The sequence below is a fragment of the Magnolia sinica genome, chromosome 5 (genome assembly GCF_029962835.1).
Source record: "Magnolia sinica isolate HGM2019 chromosome 5, MsV1, whole genome shotgun sequence".
NCBI classification, from domain to species: domain Eukaryota; kingdom Viridiplantae; phylum Streptophyta; class Magnoliopsida; order Magnoliales; family Magnoliaceae; genus Magnolia; species Magnolia sinica.
Window position 1 is genome coordinate 11261019 of NC_080577.1, and position 7745 is coordinate 11268763.

At 37.2% G+C, this 7745-nt stretch overlaps 1 long non-coding RNA gene across 1 annotated transcript; it reads right to left on the minus strand.

The window, feature by feature from the left end:
- Nucleotides 1–3822: 3822 nt before the first annotated feature.
- On the minus strand, nucleotides 3823–4917 carry LOC131247213 (uncharacterized). Its single transcript, XR_009171568.1, has 3 exons — nucleotides 4820–4917; nucleotides 4415–4548; nucleotides 3823–4031 (listed from the first exon to the last, which is right to left on the minus strand). It is a non-coding gene; the product is annotated as an uncharacterized LOC131247213 (long non-coding RNA).
- Nucleotides 4918–7745: the final 2828 nt, after the last annotated feature.

Sequence of the window (7745 nt, forward strand, 5' to 3'; positions counted from 1 at the left end):
TTCCAAGCACAGCTTCCAGACCAAGCTTATAGGTACAGGACAAAAGCAGGTTCTGCGGCCCTGCTCACTTTTCCAAGGAGGTTAAATTTTCTATACCAATTTGCTCACTTTTCCAAGGAGGTTAAATTTTCTATACCAATTTTTTTTTTTTTTTTAAAAAAATTTACACACGCACACACACTCCCACACACTCACACTGGTGGAATTTCACCACCTATGGGTACTTGAACCCTTGACCAGGAGTTGAAACTCCTGAGAGTCAACCACCCGAGCAAGAGTAAGGACCCTTCTATACCACATTGATTCTTGAAGAATAACACAGAGTGAAAATTTCATGGCAGAACTGATGTTGATGGAAATAATAGGGTCCATTGATGCCATTGATAGACCGTTCTATGCCATCGATAGATGTTTGATGTCATTGGAATAATTAAGAAAATTTATGTTTTGTTGCTAGAATGTTTTGATATTTTACTCAATGTCATTGAAGGTGTTCGGCGCCATCAAAATCTCATCAAAGGTGTCATCGTGTGCACATAATTGTGAAAGTGCAGGAATTATTTCCTATTCCAATTGTGAAAAAAGAAGAAGAAGAAGAAGAAGAAAAGGCGTTCTAAGATTTTCTAATTTGTTCATAAGGGTTTTAAGGGCATAACTTAGCCTTTTGATGTGGATTTGAGGCTTGTTGATGTAGAGTAGGTTGCGGACAGTTTCATGGCCAAGATGGATCAAAAAAGGCCCGGTCGACAAAAGAAGTAATCTGGACCGTTGAACCTTAGATTGAGCATATATCAAAATCCAGAATAAGTTATTGCGTGTAAAATATAAGATTTTAGGGTAAAACGAGCTACTTTAGCCACCCAACCTTGCTATGCTGTGTTGTGCAAGCCAGATTTGCAAAATACCATTGGATTGACGATCGTTTCTCTATTTTAATTCCTATTTTAATTCCGTTTTTATTGTAAATAGTAAGTTTTAGTTTGATTATAACTCTGTCTATTGGGGTTTTGGAGTTGCGCCCAATATGAAAAGAGCTTAGAATAATTAGGAGAATAGCTTGGTGAAGCCTAATAAGACACTTATTATTTTTGGCCAAAAACCTTGTGCACTAGTAGACATCACGACCATCTATAAATAGTAAGTTTACCATTTATAGTAAGTTGCTAATTCTAAGAGTTTTAGTTACAGTTTCCTTTTGATTTCTCTCCTATTGCTTGGTATCCCTACTTAAAGGGTTGTAAACTTGTTTATTTCATTCATTAATCAATTTACACCCTGATTCATAGCTCAAATGGTAGACTGAGTGAAAGATACCTCGTTTCAACACTGAGGTCATGGTATCGATTCCCAAGTGGGGGTGGCTAATAGTGAAGTGTGATTATAGAATTTATTTTCTATTTTGCTTACTTTCTTTCTCGTGGATTCGAGAAGTCTCTGTGAGGAGTTTAGAGAAGTTCCGTAGATTCAGAACAGTTATCCTCTTGACGAAGACGGTGCTTGACCTCATCATGTTCATCCCTGCGTCACTTGTTCGAATCGATAACACTCTCTCTTGTCTTTCTACTTTTATAGTTCATTACTCGTCATTTTGTGTCGTGGTTTTTTTCTCAAAAGGGTTTTTTCATTTAAAATTTAATTGTTTGTATTTGGACTTAGTTGTGCGGTTAGTAATACTTTGCGGTTCTCCAACAAGAACAAGGATGACTGGTGGCCCACTTACTTTGAAAGTTGAAGAGATGATGTGATCAGATGAGGCCTACTTGTATCAATCAAAAGGCTTTTTAGCGATAAGGTAGACAGTCTTGTGGCTACTATCATGGGAATGAGCACGTAGTTGTGTGGATCTCACTATGATATTTACGTAGAATCCAAACCGTGCAGCTGGTGAGCCGTCTCATCTCAGCATACATCCTAAGAATTGTCCTGACAAAAAACTTAGGCGGGACATGTTATCAATAACAATTTACAATCACTCCTACAAACCTATATAGATGTGCACTACACCAAAATCGTCATTTAGGAACGGGTTTAAACCGTTCTTAAATGCTTCAGGAACGGTTTAATACCGTTTCTGAAAGAGGCGTCGCAGAAAATCAGGAACGGTTCAGAACCGTTTTGTGTACCGTTTCAGTTTTTAGAAACGGAATTTTAGGAACGGTTTTAAACCGTTCTGGTGCCAACGGGCACATTTTGGGCAAAAAATTTTAGAAACGATTTTAAATGCTTATGAACGTTGCCAACGGTCAGATTTTAGGACGGAATTTTAAGAACAATTTTAAACCCCTTTGTTAATTGTATGAGAGAGAGTGGGGTATGTAATCTACTTGTATTATATGCTAAATAATTACACAAATAGAAGAAAAAGACAATAGAATGATTCACCCGCAACAATTTTTTCCTTCTAGTACACGTTCAATTTAAATTCCAATTTCAATACAACATTTCATTTCCAGGCTTCTATAATCCAACAATTCCTTGCTCTTTTCTAGAATGATCACTCTGCCTTCAGATATGACATCCGCTGCAAATCCTCCTCATCCATCCCCCACAGCCCGAGCGATCTCTTCCACCAGTTCTTCAGGCCTGGTATTCCATCTGCAAAAATACCATATTTATATTAAAAATAATTGCACGGGTAAAAATGTTATTAGCCCCTGTCCAGGCTCTTTATTTGGTCACCAGAAGTTGAGACCAAGGCCTGGCCTGCAAACCCCAAAATCATGGAATAGAGCTCTCAACAGCCAAAAATGGGCAGGGACTCAGTATGGGCTAGGCCTTAGTGGAGATAGTTATGAAACCTCAATCAACCCATAGTAACAAGGGCCACTTAGAAGCCCAACAGGCCCAATGACAGCATAAAGAGAGAGGATTGATCACCTATAACTAGTTGTACTCTGCAACCTGCTTTTCTCTTTCAATGAAAAAAAAAATTTAAAAACTGGCAAGCACTCATGCAGTTAAGGTAATTGCATAGGAAATTACACCAATCATTTCAGTGTATAGGAAGATTTTGTTGCACCTGGAATTGGATCCAACCCCACAAAATGGTCCTTGAATGTCTTCCCAAGCAATCCATACCTGCATTATGAGAAAACCCATCTTAAAATGAATAAATTCACATTCAGTTCTGCTTCGACCAAAACAGAAAAATACGCACCAGTTAGCTCGCAGTCCCGTACGAAGAGTATCCATTTTAAGCAATTCGACTGTCCAATCAATGGTGTGGATCTTTGCAATGACTCCGGACGTCCCCAGCCATGCGTAACGCTATAGTTCTTCATCATCGAGGTCTGGGTAGTTGTCCGAAATGGTTGTTTCAAATTCAATCGAATAATGAAAGATGATTATAATCAATGCATTTAATTAAGCTAGTTAAGCCCCCATGTAAATAAGAGGTGTATACGTGTAGGAGATCTGGATCCTTCAACTGCGTATCCCGAAAATTTACTCTAACCAGATGATCCAAGCCATGGTAGGTACCAGCAGATGAGTAGCCTGGATCTCATACATATCTATAGTGCTTTAGAACTAACACTCAGATCGTAGGGTTTGATACCCAATCCCTTTTAAAAGAAAAATAGGAAGTTAAAGCACCCATGCTGGCATCATTGTGAAACATTTTTTGCGACTGCTCTATCGATCAACATGTCAGATGTGGGGACCAAAGTAATTCATGGTTCACGCGGATAGTTTTGAGGTGGTGGGCCCCACAATGAAACTTATTTGATCGATGATTAGACGGCTACAAAAATTGCTCGCAATGTGATACGCCACAGTCCGCCTCACACCAGTTAACAAATGAGAGTTTGATTCTCACCTTGAGCTTGTCACATACTGCATTATGTTCTTTAACGAAGAGTGCTTGCAACACAGAAACACCAACCCAACTGTTCCGCACGTCGCCAGAGATCAAAATACCATTGTTATTGTGAGGAAGAAGACCATCATCGGAGATGACAAGCTTCCCATCTTTGAAGGTCCGAACACGTGACAGTTTCTCTGCATTGCTTCCGTAGATAGCACTACCATCCCTGTGATTATCCATGTTAATCACCACCTAATAAGGAAACAACTCTAGAGAAGGGAAGAATGATTTTTTTTTTTTTTTTTTTTTGTTTTTTTAAATATGACTTAAGTGTCGTTTGTATGCACTATTGAATTCATTTTCAATAACAAATCTGATAAAGAAGAAATGGCACCACTGGATTGACTCTCTACTCACAATGAGGAATTAGACTTCAAATTGCAATTTCATTCCTTTCAATTCCAACTCCTAATTAAAATAATCGCGATTTGGAGGATAGTTTAGTGCAAAAGGTAATTGCAATTTGGTTATTTCCTCTCTATTGAACAAACCATTGTAATTAAATAGAATGTTGCATCCAAATGCGATTTAGTTTATGTCAACACTTACCACCATGCAGTCCTAGTATTCAAATGCCCACTCTTGATTTCATAAGAGCCTGTACGGACTTCCTTCGTCTTGTAGAATCAGAATGCCTTGAGCGGGCATTCGTTTGCAACTGATGAAGGGGCTATAATCTCTATCTGTATCATTTGGAAATTAGGAAACCCTTAAAAATCGATAAAGAATACAGATATGCACATAATTCGAAATCATGTCCCCTCTTGTAGATGAAACCTAGCCCATAAGTTACACTCATTGGGAGATCAGAACCATCTACCCTAGACAACACCAATGCATATACATGATCATTAATTTGTAACGGTTTGTTTGTTTCAACCAAATTAGACTGGCTAATCATGATATTTAGTGCAACCAAACACACCCTAATTTAATTAAGTTGGCATACTCTACCTGTTTGGTATCCTCAAGATGGTCAATCCAGTCATGTATCATGAATTGGATCCAAGATGCAGCTATCATGTTGAATTGCTTTCCTGTGTTTACCATCTTCTTCCTAGCAAGTAGCTTTGTTGCAACAACGACTAGATCTGGCTTCATAACCTGTTCAATTAACCCAAATGCTACATGAAATCTTGACTTTAAAGAGTTCCTTCTTTATGAATTACAATACAGGCTCATCCAACATGTGTTGCGCCAAGAGACTCTCATGAAGGGATGGTTGGATGATCAGAACCATCAATCAGTTGGGTGATACTTGTGATGGAACATGACCAATAATCACGATGAAAGGATGATCCTGACATTCTTTAGTGGAGTTGAATGTGAACTGTTTAAATTTATCGAAAATATCAGCAAATCAGCATGAGTTTTGAACTATGGCCACCCAAGTAGCTCCAATAAGATCGACAGTTCTGATCACCTGACCATCTCAGCATGTGAGACCACCAATGGTGGTGTTGCAAACTGGATGTCTTCAAACAAACTCTTAACATAAACTAAGCATTTTAAGGAACAAAGTGAGAAATTTTTACTGATCAAAGGATCAAAGTGAGGTTTCTTCAGCAACCTTAGTATCATCAAAGCACCCATGAGCCATGATAACCTGCGCAATTTAGTGTTAGGGTGAACATTTGAAAGAAGATTATCAAAACTCAGAATGTCATCAAGAATCAGCACATTCTTGGTTGACGTATAACATCTATCAACCAGCTCCGAAACTCCAACCATACCATCTGGTGCGAGCTTGTTCGGGTGGGCAATGATCACCATGGGATCATAAAAATGTAGTAGTCTTCGTATTTTACAGCTACTAAATATTTACTCAAAGACTTCAAATGAAATAAATATAAATATAAACAGGGCAAACATATTGTGCATGTGTAACACATCCTGATAAACTCCCATATGCAGGAAAATCATGAATTCCCCACATTAAAATGGCTTTCAAATTAAAAATTGTCTTTAAATGAGAATCATATGTTGTCACTCCATTAAGCCACAAATTCTTCAACTCGTCAATCAACGGTTGTAGGTAGACATCAATGTCCTTACTTGGTCCTTTTGGACCTGGTATCAATACCGTTAACATTGAAAATTCTCTTTTCATACACATCGAAGGGGGTAGATTATATGGCACTATAATGACAGGCCAACAACTGTAGGCACTACTAAGATGTTCAAATGGGTTAAATCCATCAGTCGCAAGCCCTAAACGCACATTACGAAATTCTTCAGCAAAACTTGGCCACTTGTTATTTATTACCATCCAACTTGATGAATCAGACGGATGCCGCATAACACCACTATATTCTTTCGGCTGAGAATGCCAAGTCATTTGCTCCGCTATCCATAGCACACTAGAAATAAACTTTTTTTTTTTTTAAAGATTACTTATTAATTTTTTTAACAAAATGTATATAGGATAATATTAAAATTATATTAAACATTGAATGCACACCTGTATAGCCTCTGTAGCCTTGGTGCCAAAGAAAAATATCTCAAAACCTTTGATGGAACTCTAACGCCTTTTTTCTTTGCCAAGTAATCGGACCTCCATCTCGATCTATGACATGTTGGACAATTTTGTCTATCTTTATACTCTTTCCAATAAATAATACAATCATTGAGACACGCATGTATAGTTTCATAAGTCATTCCCAATGAGTTGATCATCTTTTTCGCTTGATATGTGCTCACTGGCAACGTGTTTTCTACTGGTAACAACTTTTTAACCAATTGAAGAAGATCATTAAAGCTGTTATCCGACCAACCATTCGTGCCTTTAAACTATACAACTCAACAGTAACCGATAATTTTGTGAGTTCTCTAGGGCAGGAAGGGTACAAAGATTGTCTTGCATCATCAAATAAAGCCTTATATCTTTCTGCATCAAGGTCTTCATGACAATTTTCATTTCTTCTAAGATCATCCATAAGAGTATCAGCATGTTCTCCAATATTTCTAAATGCATCATTAACAAGTTCCTCCATTCTAGGATACTCATCATCGGATCGATCATCAAACGTCGATGATGATGGTTTCTCGTTACTTTTCGCAAGACTTTCACTGTGAAAAATCCAATGTGTGTATGACTTATCAATACCGTTAATGAGCAAATGCTCATGAATCTCTCCAAGAGTGAACATCCCACTCCCATTTCTACATTTCACACACGGACATGAATAATGATCAAATCCACCACCGTTGTTCTTTGTAAACTCAATAAAATGCACAAGTCCATCCAAATATTCTGGACTTAATATATGTTTGTCCATCCATGCTTTGTTACTTAATGATGATATTCTGCAATAAATGAGAAAATCAAGTCAATTTTGATGTTAAAATGATGGTTGGACCCTATTAACTAAATGTGTTTAAAGTGAATAAACAAATTCCGATGCATGCTTTAGTGAAATAAAACAAGTTTTTTATTTCCATTTTTCAATCGTAAGTATGATAACAAACTAAAATAAAAAACACTGCATCTCTTTTTTAGACTCAACGGGCAGACATGTTTACATGAAGTAATAAAAATATAAATTAACTAAGACTATAGGTAAGCACACAATTATACCTGATTTAGTAGTTTCTTATCTACAACAAGAGAAGTAGACTTCAACAAATATGATTATATTCCTGAAACAAAACAAAACAGATATATGGTTCATTTGATTAAAGAGGTATTTAGCATTCTATAAAAGCATTTAATGCACCACATTAATCGATTGCACTCTCTAACAAGTAATACCATTGTTAGCAAGGAATGTAACATTCATTTTAAAAATAAACTCTCCACCATCACTACGAACATTCTTTTGGGTATGCAAACCATTCATTTGTAAAGAAAATGAGTTTACAGGAACAAGTGGGAAGTGCA